This window comes from Monodelphis domestica, chromosome 2 (assembly GCF_027887165.1).
Source record: "Monodelphis domestica isolate mMonDom1 chromosome 2, mMonDom1.pri, whole genome shotgun sequence".
Lineage (NCBI taxonomy): Eukaryota > Metazoa > Chordata > Mammalia > Didelphimorphia > Didelphidae > Monodelphis > Monodelphis domestica.
The window spans coordinates 516,961,015-516,984,382 of record NC_077228.1 but is presented as its reverse complement, the minus strand read 5'-3'; the positions used below and the strand labels follow the sequence as shown (position 1 = coordinate 516,984,382).

At 38.8% G+C, this 23,368-nt stretch overlaps 1 long non-coding RNA gene across 2 annotated transcripts; it reads right to left on the bottom strand.

Annotated features, from left to right (window-relative positions):
• Positions 1-1,884: 1,884 nt before the first annotated feature.
• LOC103094969 (uncharacterized) lies at positions 1,885-15,857 on the bottom strand. 2 transcript variants are annotated; one of them, XR_463481.3, is made up of 3 exons: positions 15,696-15,857; positions 6,239-6,790; positions 1,885-5,859 (listed from the first exon to the last, which is right to left on the bottom strand). It is a non-coding gene; the product is annotated as an uncharacterized LOC103094969 (long non-coding RNA). The 2 variants fall into 2 exon arrangements; XR_001627361.2 differs by having other exon boundaries at positions 6,717-6,790.
• Between the last annotated feature and the right edge of the window lie 7,511 nt (positions 15,858-23,368).

Sequence of the window (23,368 nt, the reverse complement as noted above, 5' to 3'; positions counted from 1 at the left end):
TTCCCCAAATCCTTAAGGAGGAGAGAGGTGTGTTTCATTTTAATACATTTTCTAGTCTACCAGTGATTATTCACCTGCAAGATTCCCACCTAGATTTAGGGGAACAGCTTGTCACGAGTGATCTGGAATGATGGTTCCCAAACTTGTTTGCCCCCAGAACAATGTCATTCCCTGTTGTTGGGAATTGAAGTCTGCTGAATGCAAGACTTTTGAATGCATCCTCTTAGAAAATCTCAGACTGGAGCTAAAGGTATCTGTACCAAAGAGGGGATCACATGGGGACTTGTGACCCTCACTGCTGCTGGACTAAGCAGGAAGCTAAGAATAGGGTAAACAATCAAAAGGAGAGAAGCAGGAGGGAGACACACATGGCTTAGTTAATCCATAGACAGGGTTACTTGACCCTTGAATTATCAAGAGCTGGTTGAATGATGCCATTTTCTGGCTAATGCTAGGAAGGCCAATGGGAAGAGAGATCTAGGTAGATCAGAGTATGTAATTCCAGAATTCAACAGAGACAGAAATGAAGTTGTTGCTTAAATCCTGAATCCTTCTACCTCTCCCTCATTGTTCTGTGATCATTAAAACAGCAGGCTTATCATTAATTACCAAGCACCAGGCTCTCCTTTTCTTTCTTTCTCTTTTCTTTCTTCTTTCTTTCTTTCTTTCTTTCTTTCTTTCTTTCTTTCTTTCTTTCTTTCTTTCTTTCTTTCTTTCTTTCTTTCTTTCTTTCTTTCTTTCTTCTCTTTCTTTCTCTCTTTCTTTCTTTCTCTTTCTCTCTTTCTTTCTTTCTCTCTCTCTCTTTCTTTCTTTCTTTCTCTCTTTCTTTCTTTCTTTCTTTCTTTCTTTCTTTCTTTCTTTCTTTCTTTCTTTCTTTCTTTCTTTCTTTCTTTCTTTCTTTCTCTTCTTTCTTTCTTTCTCTTCTTTCTTTCTTTCTTTCTCTCTTTCTTTCTTTCTTTCTTTCTTTCTTTTCTTTCTTTCTTTTCTTTCTTTCTTTCTTTCTTTCTTTCTTTCTTTCTTTCTTTCTTTCTTTCTTTCTTTCTTTCTTTCTTTCTTTTTCTTTCTTTCTTTCTTTCTTTCTTTCTTTCTTTCTTTCTTTCTTTCTTTCTTTCTTTCTTTCTCTCTTTCTTCTTTCTCTCTCTCTTTCTTTCTTCTTTCTTTCTCTCTCTCTCTCTTTCTTTCTTTCTTTCTTCTTTCTTTCTTTCTTTCTTTCTTTCTTTCTTTCTTCTTTCTTTCTTTCTTTCTTTCTTTCTTTCTTTCTTTCTTTCTTTCTTCCATTTTCTTTCTCTTTCTTTTTCTTCCTTCTTTTCTTCCTTCATTCGTTTTCTTCCTTTCTTCCTTCCTTCTTTCCTTTTCTTTCTATCTTCTTTTTCCTTCTTTTCTTTCTCATTCCTTCTTCCTTCCTTCTTTCTTTCTTTCTCTTCTTCTTTCATTTTCTTTCTTCTTCCTTCTTTCCTTCCTTCTTTCATTTTCTTTCTTTCTTTTTCCTTCCTTCCTTTCTTCTCATTCCTTCTTCCTTCCTTCTTCCTTTCCTTCTTTCATTTTCTCTTTCTTTCTTTCTTCTTTCTTCTTTCTTTCTTTCTTTCTTTCTTTCTTCTTTCTTTCTTTCTCTCTTCTTTCTTTCTTTCTTCTTTCTTCTTTCTTTCTTTCTTCTTTCTTTCTTTCTTTCTTCTTTCTCTTTCTTTCTTTCTTTCTTTCTTTCTCTTTCTTTCTTCTTTCTTTCTTCTTTTTCTTCTTTCTTTCTTCTTTCTTTCTTTCTTTCTTTCTTTCTTTCTTTCTTTCTTTCTTTCTTTCTTTCTTTCTTTCTTTCTTTCTTTCTTTCTTTCTTTCTTTCTTTCTTTCTTTCTTTCTTTCTTTCTTTCTTTCTTTCTTTCTTTCTTCTTTCTTTCTCTTTCTTTTTCTTCCTTCTTTTCTTCATTTGTTTTCTTTCTTTCTTCCTTCCTTCTTTCCTTTTCTTTCTATCTTTCTTTTTCCTTCTTTTCTTTCTCATTCCTTCTTCCTTCCTTCTTTCTTTCTTTTCTTTCTTTCTTCCTTCTTTCATTTTCTTTCTTCATTCCTTCTTTCCTTCCTTCTTTCATTTTCTTTCCTCTTTCTTTCTTTCTTCTTTCTCTTTCTTTCTTTTTCTTCTTTCTTTCTTCTTTCTTTTCTTTCTTTCTTTTTCTTTTTTCTTTTTTCTTTCATTTTTTTTACTTTCCCTTTATTTTTTATACTGAATTAAAATTTTTTATTTAATTAATTAATTTAGAATATTTTCCCATGGTTACATCATTCATGTCAGGCTTCCAAAATATCTGAATGTACTTTTTAGAGCTAGAAAGATCTCAGTCATCTCACCTTAGACAGGCAAGGCAGGATGAGAGTAACTGGAATAAGCATGCCTAGTCTGACCAAATTGTCAATGGCTTTCTATTCCTCTTTTTTCTCCTCCCTCCCCCCTTTTATCCCTTTGTCTGAACCCCTTATGATGCCCAATTCTTTTATGGTTTTTCTTCTTTCCCCCCCATCCAACAAGCCAACTAAATGAAGAAACATTTATTAACCACCAGTTACTATGTGCAAGCCACTAGTGCTAGGTACTGGAAATACAATAAAGAAGAGAAACAATCCCTATCCAATAATAGCTTCCGTTCTTGAGAGGTAGAGATAGGATGGGAAGTAAATCTGCTTTCTTATCAAAACCTGCCCAAGACATAAAGGATCTTAGATTTAGAGCTGAAAAGGTTCTTTGTACAATTAGTACAAGCCACTGATTTTATAGAAGAAGAAACTGAGGTCCAAGGGGTGGAGTGTTTAATTGAGATCACATGGAAATTAAGAGGAAGAGGCAATGTTTGAACCTGGGCCCCCTCACTTCAATTCTAGTGCTCTTTCCATGGTATCACAGGGTGATACCAGGTACATACTGAGTTCATATACATCTAGGAACACTCTGGCTGATAAATTCTTACTCTAACTCAGTTCAATCCTATTCAATAACTATTGATTGGGTTTCCTAAGGCTCTGTGGGGAACCTTAAAATTAGGGAAGCATGGCCAGAAAGCAATACAATCATAGACCTTTGGATTTAGAAAGGACCTTAGAGGTCATCTAGCCTAGAATAACATCAGCTTTATCTCCACCTTTCAGAATCTTTCATTCAGGGTTAATTTCAGGTGGCATCTCTTCCATGTAGCCCTCCCTGATTTTCCCAACCTCTCACCCAACCCACACTTGAAAATGTTTTCTCTTACTCCTCCAATTTTCCTCCTGAATTTTGATGGGGTCTCTCTTTAGTCTTTTTTCACATTCTACCTATCTATTTAAATGTTTTATTCTTTCTAGACCCTCTTCCCTACTTTCCCCCAAAAGCCCAATAGAAAGTTAGGGGATTGTCTGCTTAGCCATCCTGGTTACTTGTGATTTTGACGTGACCTCCTTCAAGCTACTTCCAATGGAATAACAAGAAAAGGATCAATTTTCCCCTCTCAACTTCCTCTAGAACAATAAATGGGCCCCATCATGGTGACTGAATTTAGGAGTCAGTGTTCTATTGTTCACAAACTCATTTGAATGAAGATGACATAACCTCTATGGGACCCCAAAACTCCTATTGCAGAAGTATGATGTGACTTCCAATCCTCAGTTGGCAAAAGAGAGAAGGGATGTGACCAATGGCCTGTGGTATGGCCATATGGGAAGTGGTATTGGTGGGGTTAAAAGATATTTATTTTGGGAGGTTTTACTCTTTCTTCATGGTGAATAGACCAGCAGAAGATGACATTCTTCTCTCCTTCCTTTTGGTCAATGGAGTAGATGGCTCTCTTTGTTTTCTTCCCACTGGACAGTGTGGGTAGTTAGCTCTTGCATTTCTTTTGGTGGCTATATGACCCACTGGGCCTGGGACAAATTTAGTACTGATGGAGGATATCAAATCCACCTCTATCATACATAGTCAAGTTTCATTCCCAGAAACACAGAACCAAGAAGTATCAGAGATAGAATTTGAACCTAGGTAGATCTTCCTGACTTTGAGTCCAATACTCTAATCACTTTATTATGACTTTTCTCTAAGGTGTGAGACATTTCTGTTCTTATTTCAGGAATGTCTGCATGCCCTCAATCCTCAGAATTAGAGTTAATAATTATGTTTTCAATTCACATTGAATTTGGATGTTTCTTATTGAGCTAGAAATGTGTATGAGCTTATGAAAATCCATTTATTTGATGGTCCTCATTAGTCCTCTCTCTCTCTCTCTCTCTCTCTCTCTCTCTCTCTCTCTCTCTCTTCTCTCTCTCTCTCTCTCTCTCTCTCTCTTTCTCTCTCTCTCTGATAGAATGCTGGTCCTGGAGTTAGGAAGAAATGACCAGAAATCATAGACATTTACTAGTTCTTTGACCTTGTATAAGCCATTTAAACTCTGTCTACCTCAGTTTCTTCAACTATAGAATGGAGATCAAAATAGAATCTACCTCACAGGTCATTGTGAGGATCAAATGAGATGAAATTTGTAAAGTATTTGGCATATAGTAGAAACTTAGTAAATTCTTATTCTCTTCTCTTTGGTCTGTCTTATTTCTAAGCCTGGTGGCATTCTAGTGAGAGAAGAGACAAATATAATAGACCTGAGACCCTTTTCATTTGAGACTGACCTCTAACTCATGAGTATGGCCCTTGGTTCTTTGCCTTGAAGTTTGGTCTTTAATTTTAGGTGAAGATTAGAGGCTATGACTTGATGGGTTGGACAGGTCAGGAGAACAAGACACTAGGAGGTCTGGGAAGGGAGTCTCAACTGGGATTTGCAAGGCAACTGATATAGCTTTGATGCTTCAGGGATCTAGGGACAAAGTCTTCAGGTTCAGATCAGAGGTAATGGAAACAACAGATTTTCCAGGGACAAGGCCACAGCTGAATGTGAACTCAGTCTGAGTCTGATGCCATGTAGAAAGTCTCCAAGTACCAAGATGATATTGGGGAGAATGTGTCCCTCAAGTATTATGGAGGAGAAGTTTGTAGTCCCTTTTTTGGCTATATCTTTGAAGTCAACTAACTGGTAAAGGCTAATTAATGTTCATTGGTTTAATGTTACTGGGATGCTATTACCTAGCAACTAAAAGTGGAGGAAACACACCAGAATGGGGGCTTTAGCCAATAGGATTAGAGAAGAGATGGTACATTTAGAATGTTGAGGTAGAGATAAAGCTGGCCTGGATCTGGGATGGTAAGGTAGCTAAAGCCCATCACAGCACCTTTATTTTATATACGCAAAAAGAAATGTCAAAATTATAAAATTTGACAAATATTTCCAATAATAACAAAACAAGTGATTTAAAACCATCTCTAAATGCAAAGCATACAAGGAAAAATAGGATACACATAGAACAAAAAGAGAAAAGAAAGAATAAAATAAGCAGAGAGGGGGAAGCTAAGTGGCTCAGTGGTTTGAAAGACAGGCCTAGAAATAGAAGGTTCTGAGTTCAAATTTGAACTCAGGTATTTCCTAGCTGTGTGACCCTGGGCAAGCCACTAAACCTCCACTGCCTAGCCCTTACAGCTCTTCTGCCTTGGAACCAATACACAGTTTTTATTCTAAGACAGAAAGTAAGGGTTTTTTAAAAAAGTAAGCGAGAAAAAGTAAAAATGTTCAAAGAAAAATAAAAAAAAAGAGAATCCCACATGAGTCTTTACTGGTAAATGTGGCTGGGGCATTGGGAATATTTGTTGTAGCAGGAACCCTCCCTCTGGGATAACCCCCATCCTTGCATGGGTGCAACTATTCTTCCCCAACTCCTCCCTTCTGCCATCCCAGTGGGAGTGACTTTCCTTTAGTTGACACCTTCCATTCTGTTCCTGATCCAGAGAAAAAGATGAGGCTGTTTAATCTGCAAGGAAGAACAAAAAAAAATCAGTGAAAAGTCACTTCTATTTATTTGTCAAGCTTTTCCCCTTCTAGTGCCACTATATAGCTCAACTATGCCCAGGAGAATCCACAAACAGTCTGGATTCATTTTGATCTCTGTTTTGGGGGAGTTTAATAATATGCTTTTAATAAAAATCTCTTTGTATCTTTTGGGTCCAGAGTGAGGGTAGGGTGGGGAGGAGGAAACCTAGTGATTAGAAAAGGGAGCTTCCTTCACATTCTCCGTGTAGCTTGCCATAACCTTCCCTTCCCCCCAATTCCACTTGCCCTTCAGCAAATGAAGTACATGCAACTCAATTGCACCTCCCAGTTAAAAAAAATATCATTTTCTATCTTAATACCATCTTGTAGAGACTAGTCGAACAGCAGCATAAAATAGAAGAATCAGAGATATTTTGGAATGGGTATTTGCAGTTAGTGCAGTTCTTGGCATATACTAAGTGTTTAACAAATTCTTATTGACCCATTGCCTCCGCAGACTCCCCTAGGGGTGGGAGTGAAGGCAAGAAGAAGGGCAGTGACATTCCTTTTTTTTTCTTAGTAAATGTAGCCAGCCACAGTCTCTCCTGTACAAGCCCCGTGTGGCTTCTTTGTGGTTTAGCGTGAACCCCACCTCCCTCATAGGTGACATCGGTACCAGTGGCAACTGGTCCCCAAGAATTCTGCCCATCTCTCAGGAGGAGCAAGATGGAGAAACTCTGTCCTCTGTCAAATGTGTTGCTTCATGCTTCCTTTTTCTAATTTTTTTTTAACCCAGACCCTTCTTTTTGCAACGGGAGGTGAAAATATCTTTTAGACATATCTTTAAGACTGGTCAACCTCCTGGCTCCCATGGATCGGATAAAGGAGAAGCCAGCTTCCTCTGTTTGCCCTCTGACATTGTCTCCAGAGACCTGAAAAATACAGAAGCAAACATTAAAGCTTAGAAAACTTAAGTGATTTCCAATGGCCCTCCAGCTAGTATGTGGCAAAGGGAGAATTCAAACTCAGGTCTTTCTGACTCCAAGCCCAGCACTCTACCCACTATCCTATATTGACTTTCTGTACACTTTTCAGTATGCCTGAAATCACATCACAGAAGGTTGGCTAGGCTGGCTTTGCCACAGACTATTCTGATTGCTCTAAACCATTGTTATCAAACTCTAATACAAATGGGAACCATGAAATAGTAGATAAGGTTCCTTATTGACCTCATATCGACTTAGAAAACCAGGTATTAACTAACATTATGCTCTAGTGTATTTTTACTTATTTTGTTAAATATTTCCCAGTTCCACTTATGAGAAAGAACACCATCCACATCCAAAGGAAGAACTGTGGGAGTAGAAACACAGAAGAAAAACAACTGCTTGATCACATGGGTTGATGGGGATATGACTGGGGATGTAGCAGAGTCTACAACCATCACTCTAGTGCAAATATCAATAACATGGAGAAACACTCTAGTGCAAATATCAATAACATGGAGATAGGTCTTGATCAATGACACATGTAAAACCCAGTGGAATTGCATGTTGGCCATAGGAGGGGGAGGGGAGGGAAAGAATATGAATCATGTAACTATGGGAAAATAGTCTAAATTTTTTCAAAAAAATATTTCCTAGTTCCATATAAATATGGTTTAGGAGCATTAGGAGGAGTTGACACCTTTGCTCATGGCTCTCCAATCTTTTTTGCTCATGGTCCTATATCATGTGTCATGAGTATAGGTGGCATGGCAAACACTGAAGCTGGCCACACTATAGATCTACACATGTACACTTTTTCTCAATGAGGGCATATGTTTTTGTTGTGGTCTTGTGAGTTTGATGTCTGAAGTGTTTAGTGTGGAAGTATAAAATCCATTTTGTTTATTTTGCCCAACTTACAGCATCATGCTAGGTGTGCTGAGTAAGATTTGTTTTATGAAAATTTTAATTATATTTAAAAAAGTATCACAAGATAAAATGAAAATATTAAATATTAAAATGTGATATTAAATTCTGTTTTGTTGTATTAAAATGATAAAATTACAAGACACTGTTATTTACCTCATGACTCACTGTTTGAGAACTGAGTATTGCATATAATGGAAAAAAGAAAAAGAATAAAGAGAAGAAGAAATAAGGAAAAAGAAAAGGAGGAAGGAAAAAAGGCAAAGGAAGGGGAAGAGGAAAAAGAAAGGAGAGAAAGAAAAAAGAGAAGTGCATTTGAGACTTGACCTTAAAGTTGTATTGATTTTCAATCAGACATACCAAAAGAGATAACATGGTCTAGTGGGAAGATCATTGGCTCTAGAGTCAGAGGACTTGAGTTCAAATCCTTTGCCTCTGCCAAGAACCACTTGTGTGATTCTCTTGACCCTCAAGTTCCTTACCAATAAAATGAAAGCTTGGGACTAGTTGACTTTTAGGGTCCTTTCTAGCTCTAGATCTATAATTATACCTGGAGTCAGGAAGACTTGAATTCAAATCTATTCTGAGTTATTCAAATCTATTCTGAGTTGCTTACTAGTTGTGTGATTCTGGCCAGGTCATTGAACCTCTTTAAGCTTCAGTTTCCTCATTTGTAAAATGGAGATAATAGTAGCACCGCTTTCCCAGGGTTGCTGTTAGACGATAAATGAGATATTTGTAAAGCACTTTGCCAACTTTAAAGTAAAATATAATGTCATTTGTCATCATTACTTTATGTAAGTCATGTCTATCCCCTTCATAGTGGCCACCTATCAAAAGCAATTTGTTGTTTAGTCATTTCAGTCATGTTTGACTCTTCATGTCCCCATTTGGATTTTCTTGGCAAAGATACTGGAGTAGTTTGCCATATCCTCCTCCAGCTAATTTTATAGAAGAGGAAATTGAGGCAAACAGGGCTAAGCAACTTGTCTGAAGCAGATTTGAAATCAGGAAGATGAATCTCCCTGACTCCAGTCCTAGTATTCCATCCATTGTGCCATCTAGTCGCCCCTAACAGAAGCAATACTCTTTTTAGAGATTCTTTCTGCATATATCCTTTGTGCTTCCCTCAGTGGTGCAAACCTTCCTTCATGGGGGATAGATATAAATCTTGGAAACTGCCCAAAGTCATTCAAAGTCAAAGCTGGTGTTTAAGGACAGAGAGGGTCCAAGTGGCTGACACTATCTATCAGGGTCCCAAATGAGGAATGTCTGTAAGGTAGCCATCCTGGGTTTTTGTAAGTCTCCCTGAAGACAACCATCAAAGTGCCAGATTGGAAAGTTCTACCATCTTTGTTAAGCTTCAGGGCCTTGCACTCATAACTGATATAGGAGAAATAATAACTTAGCATCACCAATGTGGAGCTCAGGTACCATGATTGCTAAGCTCTGCACCAGATTAGCCAAATATTGCTCTCTTCTGGGATTTCGGAGCCTGGATCCCATGTGGGGGTTCTCTTGTTCCCCTACATTTAACTGTATCTCCTCCAGTAAAATAATCTGCTATCCTGCCTGTCGTCAGTGAGAGAGAGCCAAGAGCAGAACAATAATTGGCTCTCACTCTCGTAGGGTTCCTTGGAACTTTGCCATTTTCCCCCCTGTTTGAACACCCACAACTTCCTCTTACTCTTGCTCTCTATCTCCCATACTGCTATTCTCCCTGTGTGATAAGAGGAATATGGGAGTTAGAGGAGCTAGGTTTAAATCCTAGCTCTTCACTTACTGCCTTTGTGTCCTCAGGCAAATCATTTCATCTCCGGGCCTTTCAGTTCACCATCTGTATCATGAGAGGTTCAGGCTAAATGGCCTCTAATGTTCCTTCTAAGCTCTAAATCTACGAGCCCATCGTTCGTTATGTCATTTTGAAATAAGGTTAATTTTCTTATTTTATCCTTGATATAGTAATAAGTAAAATTTAATGAAAGGTATCCCTCTTCTCCTTCTCTTCTTTATTCTCCTTTCCTTTGTCCTTCCTTCTCTTTCTCTTTTCTCCTTGCTTCCCATTGAAAGGCTCCCTGCAGTTGAATTTTTAATTTCCTTCCCTCTCCAGAAAATATAGCCAAGGAGCCTGAAATATAGATCACTTGTAATTTGCTCCTTTCACACAAAAGCTTAAATGTGCTTAACTTTCACTCTGATGGAGTAAAAGCTTGACTGTACTTAACTCTTACACTGATGAAGTAGGTTATTCCCTTAGAAATGGCCTTCCATTTATCATCTTTGGGTGGTGGTGGGAGGACCTGAGGATGGAGACGAGTAACTCTTTGTGTCTTGTGGGGCTCCCTTGAATGATTCCAATTCCCAAATCGCCATTGCTTTGGGCCTTCCAGATGACAAGTAAAACTGACCAGGAGGCTAAATGATTATTCCATATCACCAGTTCAAGGCACTGAGGGAGATAAGAAGTTGTAGTAAAATACAGCCTTTATCCTCGTGGGCTTTACAGGCCAGCAGAGGAATAAAGCATGTACACAAAAAAAGATAATTCAGAATAATACATCATCAGCCTATAAGAAGGAGCATGATTTTCTTAACCACACACTTCTCAGGGGGAAGGGCACCATCCCCAAGATCATGCTATTCTTGAGGGACCAGAGAAAGGCCTGCCCTGCCTTTCCTGGCTTTCTCTTCTCATTTCTTGGGAGTTTCTGGGACAGTATAGTTTCATTGTGAATGTGATCTATCTCCCCAGCAGTCCCACAAAGGGCCTTTGCCTTACAAGGGGAGTGTAATGAATGGAATAGGCCATTTGAGATGTCTTACGTTTCTTATACTTGTGGTGAAGAAATAAAACAACTATCCTTTCTCTGGTCCCCACAGGGGTACCCAAAGTACCCATAAAGGTGCCTTGAGTGACTTTTTCAGAGGGAATCCTGTTAATTACATTTTCTATATTCCTATTGCTTCTTTGAAGTTGAATGTAAGCTCCTTGAGGGCAGAAACTTTCATCCTTAGTTGTTTAATAGATGCTTGTTTTTTTTTAATGGAATATTGGATCAAATGGAATAATGGAATAAGGATCAAATTCTGATCCCTAGACTACTCTTGTTTTTGCTAAATAGAATTTAATGTATCTTGGCTGTGACACCTATTGAATGTGTGACCCTGGGAAAGTCACAAGTCTCAATACTCTAAGTAAGTCTTTAAGACTATTGTAGAGAAGGCACCTGCATTGGAAGAGGGAATTGATTCCTCATTGTGGAGTTCTCTATACCAGTGAAATCATAGGGTCAGTCTCAGTGCTATACAATACCCAATTGAATTATATAAGGTTACACAGCTAGTAAGGGGTGGAGATGAGGGATTCCAATTCGAATTTCTTTCCCTTTAGTTCAAAATTCTGTCCATGAGCCATCAAAGGACTGATCAGATTGACAATTCCTTCATGGAAGTGATGGACACATTGGAATAAGTTCAGCCAGAGCTTGAGGTCTCCTCACTTGTCCTACCTCCATATTTGACTGCAAAGCAGCTGTCATCACTTCTATTTTATTCAACTTGACAAAGAGGCCATTGAGCTCTGAGCTTCAAGCCCAGAGAAGCCCTTCTTCAAGAGGCACTTGGATCACCTCCTTCCAATGCCTGGCTCTGATTTATTCCACATCGATGCTAGTGTTTGCTGCCCTGAACCCATAACCAAATATTATATTATTGGCATATGATGAACTGCAGTATATGGAATGTGCTGTTAAGGATACTTATAATAAATCACAGCAAGAGAGAGATAGAGAGAGGAACATAGAGACAGACAGAAAAGAGAGACAGACAAAGGGACAGAGACAAAGAAACAGAGAGAGAGACAGAGACAGACACACACACACACACACACACACACACACAGAGAGAGGGAGAGAGAGAGAGAGAGAGAGAGAGAGAGAGAGAGAGAGAGAGAGAGAGAGAGAGAGAGAGAGAGAGAGAGAGAGAGAGAGAGAGAGAGATGGGAGAAAAAGGAGTGGGTAAATTGGTCTTCATTTTCATTTGATAGGATGGGAATGGAAGATTCTATATCAAAGCCCTAATCAAGGTGTCTTATCCACTGCTCATAACTAGTTAATGCCATGGATCCAAGATGGTACTATGCAATTAGAACTCTTGTCTGGTAAATCTCTGCCATCTTATATTAAATATAACTTACCAGTTTCTTCTGCAGGTAAGAGGGGAAGTGTGACATAGTACATAGAAAGCCAATCCTAGAACCAGGAATATCTGAGTTTAGCTCCTGTTTCAGACACATCCTGACTGGATGTCCAAGGCAAGTCACTTGAACTCTAGGTGTTCTGGGCAACCCTAAGCTAGAGAAAAGATGCTCACTTGCATTGGTGGGGGTAGAGTGGGGTTGCTTCCTCACCTAGGAGTTCCCTAAATTCATGGAATCATAGGTCCTTTCCCTTTCCCCACCTCCCAGTATTCACAATTTCCTGTAAAGGTCCATCCTGAACCATGATTTTTGGAAAAGAGGAATTTTTCCTATGTAGTAACCTCTTATAAAGAGCAGAAAGCAGATGTAGTGGAAGACAAATCTCAGAGACTTATTGGAAAATGTCAAAATAAAAAGGAGGCACTGGTGGGGAAAGCACTGGGATGAGACTCAGAACACCTGGGTTCTAACTTCACTTCTACCACCAATTAGCTGTATAACTTCAGACAAGGCACTTAACCCTTTAGTGATTTGATTTTCTCATTCATAAAATGACAGATACAGACTAATACAACTAATATTTCCATAGTGTTTTAAGATTTGCCATGTACTCGATAGATGTTTTATTTGATTCTCAATTGATGTCTGATTTGATTTGGAAGGTAGGTACTATTAATATCCCCATTTTGCACATGAAGAAACCAAGGCAGAGAGAGATTACATAGCCAAGGTTACATGGTTAGTAAGTATTTAAGTCTTCCTGACTGACCAAATCTAGCACTTTACCCAACACTTCCTGATGCCATAATGTATCACCTCATCTATAAAATGCAATTAAATTAGATGATCTTTAAGTTACCTTCCAGATTTAATGTTCTATAATTTTAAGACCATTGGTTTAGTGGTTTGAGCTACAGTGGGATTGACTGGGAGTTCTGTAGGAACCACCTTTGGGGACCAGAGACAATGGTTTATCTTAGTTCCTCTGCAGCCCAGTTAATGAGCTTGGGATTGGAGATCACTGTGGAGCTCATGCTAATGACTGTATAGATTTGATGGAAACCAATGAGTCATAAAGAAAGCAAAGTATCTCAGCAAGGCATTAACAGCTTATGGTAAATTCAGCAGGAACACAGCAAAATGGGTAGTGGGATGGATGAATGAAAAAATGCTTATTAAGGACTTATACACAAAGAGCTGGGGATATAGGCAAAAAATAAGATAAGAATCCCTGTTTTCTTGGAACTCACATTCTGATGGGGGAGACAACACCTATATATTTTCTTCTCTTGTTGCATCTTTATTTTATTTTTTATTTTAAAATTTTATTTTTAAAAATTTATTAATTAAGAATATTTTTCCATGGTTACATGATTCATATTTTTCCCTCCTCCTTCTGTAGCTAACAAGCAATTCAACTGGGTTTTACATGTATCATTGATCAAGACCTATTTCCATATTATTAATATTTGCAATAGAGTGAGTAATCAATTAGAATCTATATCCCCAATCATATCCCCATCAAACTGTGTGATCAAAGAAATGCTTTTTCTTCTGAGTCTCTACTCCTGCAGTTCTATCTGAATGTGGATAGTGTTCTTTCTCATAAGTCCCTCAGAATTGTCCTGGATTGAGAAGTTCATTACATTCGATTGTACCACAGTGTATCAGTCTCTGTGTATGATGTTCTCCTGGTTCTGCTCCTCTTACTCTGCATCGATTCCTGGAGGTTGTTCCAGTCTCCATGGAACTCCTCCACTTTATTATTCCTTTTAACACAATAGTATTCCATCACCAACAGATACCACAATTTGTTCAGCCATTCCCCAATTGAAGGGCATCCCCTCATTTTCCATTTTTTTTTTGCCACCACAAAGAGTGCAGCTATGAATATTCTTGTACCAGTCTTTTTCCTTATGGCTGGGTCAAAGGGCAGGCAGTCATTTAAAGCCCTTTGGGCATAGTTCCAAATTGCCCTCCAGAATGGTTGGATCAATTCACATGAAACAGTGTCCCAATTTTGCCACATCCCCTCCAACATTTATTACTTTCATTTGCTGTCATGTTAGCCAATATGATAGGTGTGAGGAGGAACCTCAGCATTGTTTTAATTTGTATTTCTCTAATTATAAGAGATTTAGAACACTTTTTCATGTGCTTATTGATAGTTTTGATTTCTTTAACTGAAAACTGCCTATTCATGTCCCTTGCCCATTTATCAATTAGGGAATGGCTTGATTTTTTTTGTACAATTGATTTAGTTTTGGGTAATTTAGAATTTTGTACCCTAGGACTCCATTTCCCAGAATCCCACTTTCATCCTTACATTATGTCCTTGGAGATAAAGTTTCTGTAACCCTGTCCTCGCTCTCTTCCCTGCTAACGTGTTTGAGAAAACTTCTCTTTACTCAGGCTTTTACTTTTGTATTTTTATTTCCTCTACTTCAAGTGATTATTAATAAATCTTATAAAATACAATACTTGGAGTTATTGGATATTAATTTTAATTTTACAGTTCCTTATGTATTTGAGAAATTAGACCTTTGTCAGAGGTTTTTGTTATAAAGATTTTTTCCAAATTTGTTGCTTCCATTTTTGGATACATTGGTTTTGTTTATACAAAACCATTTTAATTTAATGCAATCAAAATTATTCTTTTTACATTTTGTGCTATTCTCTATTTCTAGCTTGTTCTTAAATTCTTTTCTTTCCCATAGATCAGACAGGTATACTATTCTATGTTCATCTAATTTACTTATAGTTTCCTTCTGTATATTTAAGTCATTTACCCTTTCAGATTTTATCTTGGTATAGGGTGTGAGATGACAACACCTATGTTGATAGACTAAATGCTTATCCACACCTTTTTCCTCCTGAGAAGTCCTTTCTCCTCATAGCTCCACATTCTTAAAACCATAGATTTAGGAGCAGAAAGGCTATTTGAGGTTATTGAGTCCAACTACCTCATTCTATAGAGGAAGAAGCTTAAGTTCAATATGGTAAAGTGACTTTCCCAGGGTTGCACAGCCTGTATGTGGTTAAGGAGAGATTAAAACAAAAATCTTCTTGATTCCAAGACCAATGCTCTATCTACAATACCACACCGCCTCAATGTCAGGCATTAGGAAGAGACCTGTATTTCCCCCCTCTTCAATCTAAGCTGTTCTCAGATAAGAGATTTCTGATCTGATCCCAGAAATAGCTGAAAAATCACCTCAATGCAAATGTTTTCTAGTCACTCATTTTCATAATTCATCTTTCCTCATGTCAATAATTGAATTGAACCACAAATACGGTCTGTGCCAAGCTTGAAACAGGGAAGGGGTCTGATGGGTAGGCAATTACTAAAAACTGACTATATTCCTGGAATTCTAGTCCACTTTCCCTGATCAGCAGAGATGGGAAGAATTTAAAAGTCTTGACATATGCATTAAATAGAGAAGGAGGGAAAAGGGGGACTTTGAGTTCCAGGCAAAGATGAGCTCTGTAGGTACTCTCACATAGTGGACAGAGGTTTGGGATTATAGCCTGCAGAGGAAACCCAATGACTTGGCATGAAAATGTTGAAAGAGAACAGAAAAGAGTAACACTGCAAGGTTGAGGCAAGGGGAATGTGACAAGCTGCTTGCAACTTGGAGAAAACCCAACAACTCAATTCTTGGCCTTTCCCCAACCACTCTTTAACATTGTGCCAATATGGAGCTCACATCTATCTAAAAGTCCCACCTCTTGGTTGAAACAGAGTCAGAGCAGAAAATACTGGACCTGGAAGTATTCTTTGAGATCAGACACTCCTAGCTCTTCATTTGACAGATGGGGAACCCAAGACCCAGAGAGACTGGGATTTGTCAAGTAACACTGATGTTAAGTGACTGAAACAGGATTAGAATCCAGGTTCAAAACTCTAGAATTCCCACCACAATGATCTCTTGTAGATGTCAGAGGACAATAAGTTCTATTAGCTCTTCACAGAAAAAAACAAGATTTTCCTATTTTCCAATGAGCCTCCAGTCACTATTCCAGCTTTCCTCCAGTCTCCTTCAATCAGTAGGTTCCCAGAAAAGCAGGTGAAGAGTTAACAACTTTAAAATTTAGCTAGGTGGCTCATTGGATTGAGAGCCAAGTCTAGAGATGAGAGTTCCTAGGTTCAAATTTGGCCTCAGACACTTCCTAGCTATGAGACCCTGGGCAAGTCACTTAACCCCCATTGTTTAGCCCAGTTTTGGTAAGAAGTGGCAAGCATGTAGAGTCTACACTAGAGTGCTGCTCTGTCACCCTCTTCCCAGAGCTTGAGGATATTTTTTGCCTGTTCCACTCCTCTGTCCAGCTGCCCAAAGCAAGCACTTTCTCCCTCAGCCCTCTAGGTTAATGTTCCCCACCCCCAGACTGCTTGACTTTGCCCTCTGGGCACTAAAACTGGGGAGAGGGAAAAGGTTCGCCAACACTGTTCTAGCCTTTCCTTTTTTTCCTAGCCTAACCCTTTTTATTCTTCTCTGATTCTTCACTATTCTCCTCCTACATTCTTAACCTTAAACTGACATTCCTGTACCACAGTTTCTGCAATGGACATCCTGAGTGAAAGATGCCACTTCCAGAAAATTATCCCTAGAGGGAGATGGCTAGCAAATTATTTCCCAAGAGATGGATAATGTGGTATAAACCAGTTGTTCTCAGACTTTTTGGTTTTCTTTACATGCTTAGAAATCATTGAGAACCCCAAAGAGCTTTTGTTAATGTGAGTTTTATCCATTAAGAGTTACCATAATTTATACATGTAAAATTTATATCAGATTGCTTACCATCTCAGGGAAGGGTGGGTATGTCGGGAGGGAGTAAGGAAAGAAGGGAGAGATTTGGAATTCAAAATTTTTTAAAAGTGTATGCTAAGAGTTGTTTTTACATGAAATTATGGGAAAATGAATATTAAAAATAGCAACAAAAAGGGAATTACCATATTATTAATTAAAATGAATATAATTTAAAATGTTAATTCATTTAAAATAGCAACAATAGAGCCATTATGTGTTAACATAAATATCTTATTTTAAAGAAAATAGCTCTATTTCCCACCAAAAAATAACGAGAAGGGTAGAATTATTTTACATTTTCACAAATCTCTTGAATGTCTTAGCTCAGCGGGTTATAGCTTGATTCTCCTACCATTTCTTCATTCAATTGGTTGTGTGTCTTTTTTGTTGAATTAGAGGAAGAAAATCTGCCTTCACACAGAAATGTGGTTGGAAAAAGGAGTATTTTAATAGCTTTTCCAGTTAATTGTGGATAATCTTTGAAGAATATGAGAGTTTCTGAAAGATTAGTTGTGATATAAAATCAGAAACCATATTCATATCTGAATGAGAATGAAAAAGATATATAAACACATATATACAATAGATTTAAAATAAATACAAGTATCAATTACATTATATAAATATATTTTATAAATCTTTATCAATATATATTTATAAATATACAAATTTTTACACTGTGTGCATATACACTCACAATGTACTAGCAATTAGAACAATCAGGATGAATGCTGTGTGAAAGGTGGCTTATTAGCTAAGCCTTGAAGGACTTGTGATTCCAAAGACAAAAAGCAGAAGAGAGAGTATTATTCTAAGCAAGTAGGACAGCTCATCGAAATGGGCAGAGAATGGGACGTTGGAATGTTTTGGCAAGGAACAACAAGTGGGATGTGAGGTTTGTGAGGGAGATGAATATATTTGATAAACAAGGAAAAGAAAGTTGGATTCAGATTATGCAGTGACTCTAAATGTCAAAATATAGGATTGGGATTTACTAAACCCTTGGGAAATGAAGCTATAATACAAGAATGTCAGGCAGAGATGTCCCCCTCCAATTTGACCCAAATGGAGCCAGTTTTGATATTCTATATTGTGAGGTCCCTGTCCAACACTGACATTATGTGCTGCGAGGGTTCCTTTTTTGTTTCTGACATCCTCCTTCTTGTCTCTGTGCCCAGGCTGAGAGAGAAGAGAGAGAGAGAGAGAGAGGAAGAGAGAGAGAAGGAGAGAGGAGAGAGAGAGAGAGAGAGGAGAGGGGAGAGAGAGAGAGAGAGAGAGGAGAGGGGGAGAGAGAAGAGGAGAGAGGAGAGAGAGAGAGAGAGAGAGAGAGAGAGAGAGAGAGAGAGAGAGAGAGAGAGAGAGAGAGAGAGAGAGATGAGAGAGAGAGAAGAGAGAGAGAGAGAGAGACGAGAGAGAGAGAGAGAGAGGAGAATGTTTTCCTGTCCCCCATGGGGTCCTGGCTGGCCTTGTTTATAAGAGGAGAAAAAAGCATCTGGATAAATCTATGACTTAGGGTCCTGGGAAAGTCACCTCTATTCCCAACCACAAATACCACCCTCATGAGTCCTGCCCCCATCCCTGACACTTCCACCAAGAGCCAGCTGTGTGTTAGAAAGGGGTGTGTGTGTGTGTGTGTGTGTGTGTGTGTGTGTGTTGTGTGTGCAGAATCTGGTACCCAGGCTGGTATATAAGATGGAAATGACAGTGGGATCCAGGACATGAGAGCCAGAGGGAAGGGATAGGCAAAGTAAAGCACTAAATGCTTAGATTAAGCAGAATTATTACAAGGTGAATGAAATGGTACTGAATTCACACTTTTCCAGATCATTTTGCTGAGGACCGTCACTCCCAAAACTAAACAGAAAAACCAGAGAACAAAGAAACAAACATAAAGTTATGGTTGTACAGAGCCACCTTAAGCAAAAAAAAAAATACAGCTCTATTGGGAGTTAAAAATGTGGGTTCTAAGCTAAACTTTAATTTGTTTGTGACTTAGGTAAGCATTTCCTTCTCTTGGCCTCAGTTCCCTCATCTGTAAAATGAGCATATGGGACTAACTGATTACTAAAGTCTCTTCCAGTGCTAATGCTCTAATAATGAAGCCAAAGGCTGAATATCTATTTCTGGTCTCTTTTTCCAGACACACTGACCTGATATCATGCCTTTGTTTCTACACAAAATGAAGAAAATGATAATCACCATTCATTTAGCTGCCTTTCCTTAAGCTTTGTTATTCTCACAGTCTCATTGATCATTCTGTTCTATCCAAATAGTATTACTAGAACCAATGAGAACATAAATCTACTGAGAGGGGAGGGGAATTGTTCTCTCTTCCCTTTCTTATTGATAAATGAGGAAGAAAAAATATCATCCTCTTCAGGGCAAGCATGCCCGAGACCAGCTCACAATACAGTTTCTAGACTAGGATTGTAGACTGTGTTGCCAACAAAGCTGATATCCTGGTTATCATTGCCTTTATGTAGCAGATGACTTGCTTCCCCTTAACCTTTCTCTGGACCTCAAGTCTAGCATCTTTAAATGCCTATTAGATATCTCAAACTAGATTTCCACAGACATCTTAAACTCAACCTGCCTGAAACTTAACTCATTATCTTTCCCCCAAACTTCCCCATTTCTTATCTTCCCTATTCCTGTCAAAGGCATCACCAGCCTCCCAGTCAGTCATCTGGGCTTGAATCCTAGGGGTCATCCTTAATTTCTCCCCACTCACCCTTCCCACCCCCACCCCTATCTACTCTGGTGCTAAAATCTGTCCATTTTAACTTTTTAATATCTCTTGAACATGTACCCTTCTCTCTCCTCTGACACTGATACCATCTTGATGTAGGCCATCATCACCTCATACCTATACTCTTGCTGGTAGGCTTCCCTACCCCAAGTCTCTCTCTCTAGGTCTGACCATGACAACCTCCAATTCAACAAATTCTGGTAGCTCCCTATCATATCTAGAATCAAATATAATGTCTCTACCTGATTTTCAATCCCTTTATGATTCAGTCTGTGAATCTTGAAATTTCTCTCTTGAAATTTCTGAATGTTAAAAAATTCTCCATTGGGGAATTTTTTATTGGGACAATTCCCTACTGGGACCTTTCCCCATTTGGAATGTGAGAACTTGCCAGGATCAGAAATGGGAGGACCTCTACTCCACCCATACTTAAGACTGCTTTAGGGGAGAAAACTCCTTGCTGAACAATGGAAAGTACTTAAACCCATACTTAAGCCATGCCTATTTTTAGAAAGGGGTGCTAAGTACCTATAAAGGTCAGGCAACTTGTGAATTTACAAGGAGCAAAGAGGTGAAAACTTAATCAGAGCTTTCCTGATGTGAATTACTCAGAAGTTTTAGTCTAACCAGAAAAGGTGAGAGCAAGATGTGAATTAAGAAGGTGATAACAAAATGTGAATTAAGAATGGCCAGTCCTTTGGAAAACGTCTATTGTGATTGGTAGATGTAAGGACTTAGGGGAGGTGACATAGGAGAAATTGCCCTTTAAATAGGAGCTCAGATAGGAGCTCAAAAGGCTCAGTCTGAAACATTCAGATGGAGGAGGGAGCTGGTGAAAGCAGCTGAGATGATGCTGGCCTGGTGTCACTAGAATCCTTGAACAGATCTTATGGTGAGTGATAAAAGACTGACTGACTGATCTCCCTCTCTAAGACTCAGGTCTAGGCCATTTTGGCTTAAGGCCCTTCATACTTATTCCTTTCTTACTCTTTCTCTCTTTCTTTGATTACTCATTGTATTATTAATTAAATTCTCTATGAAACCTAGTTGACTTGGGCATATTCATGATTGGGAATATATTCCCTGGCGACCACCTTATATTTGATAAAAAAAAAACCAAGACACTGTAGAGAAACATATTTTCTGTGGTCAAATTTACTCACCCACTCTTATATCTACTATAATTTATATCTACAACTATTTTAATCACTAAAGTTTATCCCTCACCAATTTTAAATGTTACAAGTCCCTTCCCACCTTTCCAGTCTTCTCCCACTTTATTACCCTTCATGTACTCTGCAATTCAATGACAATCAATCTATAAATATTTATGAAGCACCTGCGATGTGTCAGGCACTGTGCTAAGGGCTGGAGATACAAAAAGAGGCAAAAGACAGTCCTTGCCCTTAAGGAGTCCTTTGCCTAGTCTTTGTCACTCTTTTGGGTTAAATTATAGGGTTTTGGGGTATAAATTTTTGGGTATAAATTAAGGGTTAAAATTATAATCTAATGGGGGAGACATTGCCACTGACCTTCTGGTTGCTTCTTGAACACCACATTCTATCTCTTCACTCAAAAGCATTTCCCATGGTTTTCCCCAATATTTGGAATTCTCTTTCTCTACCTCTCTGCCTTAGAGCTTCAATGGCTTCCTTCTAGTCTCAGCCAAAATCACTTTCTACAGAAAGCCTTTCTTGACATTCCTTTACCATAGTGGTCCCTCTTTTAAACTAACCCTGTGGACAACTGGGTAACTCAGTGGATTGAGAACCAGGTCTAGAGATGGGAGGTTCTAGATTCAAATCTGACCTCAGAGACTTCCTAGATGTGTAACCCTGGGCAAGCCACTTAACCCCCATTGCCTAGTCCTTGTCACTCTTTTGTCGTAGAACCAATACACAGTATTGATTCTATGATAGAAGGAAATTAAGGGTTAAAAAATAAAAAATGAATAAAAAATTAGCCCCCCTCCCAATTTATCTGGTCTCTATTTTTTTTTGATATAATTGTTTGCATGTTGTCTCACTTGAGAACAAGGGTTATCTTTTGCCTTCCTTTGAATCCCCAGGAGTTGGCACAGTGCCTGGCAAATAGTTTCTGCTTAATCAATGCCAGTTAACTAACTACCTGGGCGATTTGAATAGTATCACCCAAGTGCTAAAGCATCTGGGTAGCAGACAAGCATCAGGTTGCTATTCATCTACATGTAGTGTTTCTCCAAGTATGGTCCAAGAACCCCTGGAGTCTCTGAGAACCTTTCAGGGAGTCCAAAAGGTCAAAACCACTTTCAAAATACTAAGATGTTTTGCTTTTTTAATATGATAAATATTGATGGATATAACCCATGTAAACAAAAGCCCTTTGGGGTCCTTTATAATTTTTAAGAGTGAAAAGGGGTTCTAAGACAAAAAAAGAGAACCAGTGAACTGTGCCATAATTGCTATTCTCTTACTCATACATATACAATTGATAAAAATAAACTTTTGATTTATAAGTTTTGACAATTCCTAAGCAATGTTTAAAATCATCAATGTATTTTAAATATATTTCCCCATCTGATGGAGCTATACCACTGCACAGACCTCAGTGCCTTCATGCCTTCACTCTGTACTTCCTCCTTTCAAAAATCAGCTCTCTGATCTTTCCTTGAAACTGGGAACCAGTGACTGATAATGCTCCCTAGATACCTCTCTCAGGGTTATTTGCATTTTAAAGCTATAATCCACAGAAATAAATCTCCATGGCAGGATTTCAGACTGTAGTGAGCTGGGTGAGGGGCCTCCCACCCTCCTATTCCAAATCTTACCTAGTGGGCAGCCACCTGCTCTGCTCTGGGGTAAGGCTGTCCCTCTGTCAAGGAAAAAGGAACCACAGAGTCTTAACTTTGCTTTTTTTATTTTTTAAACCCTTACCTTCTGTCTTGGAGTCAATACTGTGTATTGGCTCCAAGGCAGAAGAGTGGTAAGGGCTATGCAATGGGGGTCAAGTGACTTGCCCAGGGTCACACAGCTAGGAAGTGGCTGAGGCCGGATTTGAACCTAGGACCTCCCGTCTCTAGGCCTGGTTCTCAATCCACTGAGCTACCCAGCTGCCCCCATTAACTTTGCTTTAAATAAAAGAAGATGGAGGATTGGATGAGTGGGGACCCTAATGGATCCTTTGTTTCATTGTTGGTTGGGGTAGCAGAAAGAAAAGAAAAGGGAGTGTGGAGGAGAGCCCTCACCTGAAGCCAGTAAGATTTGGGCCATCTAAATTGCCTCCTACCTAATTAATAGTCCCAGTCTCCTGTGATGTCCTATTTGGGCAGATTCTCCAGGGTTTCTGAAACATGAGCCACCCCACCATCTCCTTAACCATGTACACCATGGGGAGCCCCACAGCCTGCACCAGAAAAGGTAGAGAGAGTATCTTCATTATTTTCTCTTCCCTACCAAAAACAAATTTAGTGAGGGATTTATTCATTTAGTCTTTCTCTCAGCAAGCCCGATGGTGGCAGTCAAATGGGACCCAGCAGGTTCCAGAAAGGGGAAAGAAATAGTTGACAATCTGCCGGGACGAGCCTCTTTCTATCAGTGGGTGCTATTATTTGGTTGTTTTAGATTTAAGTCTCTTGAGTCTTTGGGGAATTTTGATAAAAATCTAATAAAGATTTGGGTTAAGAATTCTGTGTTCTGACTCTATATTGAGAAGCCTCCCTAGGTGTTAAGGTAACCAAAGATTAAGTTTTCAGAGAAGAGAAAAATCCTTGAAAATCCACACAATCACAGGGTGGCTCCCCTGAAACTGAAGAGCATGCTAAGAATGCCCAAGAGCAGAAATATTGCTCTTGAATTCAAGTGAAC